The 1,032-nt window shown below is 48.0% G+C and overlaps 1 protein-coding gene across 1 annotated transcript in view; it reads right to left on the bottom strand.

Moving 5' to 3' along the window:
* Positions 1 to 1,032, bottom strand: part of LOC104131459 (protein kinase C eta type) — a gene marked incomplete at its 3' end in the record, with an annotated part of 143,989 nt that overhangs the window by 55,427 nt on the left and 87,530 nt on the right. The gene's annotated exons all lie outside the window — the stretch shown is intronic.

Raw genomic sequence — 1,032 nt, 5'->3', positions numbered from 1 at the left:
GGCTTTAACCCGGAGATCGGGCAGAGAGCGCGCCCCGGTGCGCTGCTTTTGCGATTGAAAACTTTATTGTTACAGCTCTGCCGTTTGGGATTAATTGCATGCGATTAACATTCTTGGCACTGGGCGTGCAGGGCTTGTTTTGGGGTGGATTCCTTTTGGGTTTTCATTGCACTTAATAAAGTCAGAATTTAAATACTTCTAATTACTTTCCAAAGCTCACAGCAAAATGGAGTGGGTAGGGGAACGATGAAATCCTGCTTTGCTGGTGATATGTTAGGCCGACGATCTCAGAATTAGGCTGCAATCCCCGCAGCGGAAGATGTCATTTGAATGTCCCCACCGTGGCCAGATGGTGCCAAGGCTGGCTGAGAGCATCCAGCCTCTTGTGTGTGTGCGCGCGTTTCTCTCATTTTTTTCTTTTCTTTTACTTTTCCAGCCTATCACTCTCCCCTCAGCCCTTCATCTTTCACATTCTACCCATTCCCTAGCAGACTGCCCCTGGTCACCCACCCCCTTCCCTCCTTGCCTTCCTTCTCACACTCTTCTCCCCTTCTAGATGCTCCACCTTCTCCAGGGGCACCAAACCACGGCTCCTTCCAGCCTCAGACCGAGCAGGGCTCAGGAGAGAGCAGGTGGAACAGGTTCTGTAACGTGATCATTCCTCACATGGAAGCAACAGTTCTGCCAGAAAAACTTGTAGACCCTTAAATCAGACATCTGACAGGTCTCCTTGCAAGCTCCTTGACCTGTCACTATCAGCTGGAGGAAAGAAGTTTTTAAGAATTTGTTGAGCTTTGTTAGGACTGTTTGTCCTGGGGAAGAACACAGGCTTAATCTCAGAAATTGCCAAACTGCAAGAAATCCAGCCACGACAGGGTCTAGGATCTTGTCTCTAGGAGTGGCCAGCTCCAGGCCTGTAACAGAAGGTATGGCCGAGCAAACACAGATTAGTCTGTTCCCATAAAAGACTTAAATCTTTAGGAATTTTGTTGGGTTGATGTTCCTTCTTAAACACATTTTAGCATTAGCTAT

The sequence above is a fragment of the Egretta garzetta genome, unplaced genomic scaffold, assembly GCF_000687185.1.
Source record: "Egretta garzetta isolate BGI_Z169 unplaced genomic scaffold, ASM68718v1 scaffold858, whole genome shotgun sequence".
Classification (NCBI taxonomy): Eukaryota; Metazoa; Chordata; class Aves; order Pelecaniformes; family Ardeidae; genus Egretta; species Egretta garzetta.
Note: the sequence above shows the minus strand (reverse complement) of the source record. Positions and strands in the feature narration are given on the sequence as shown.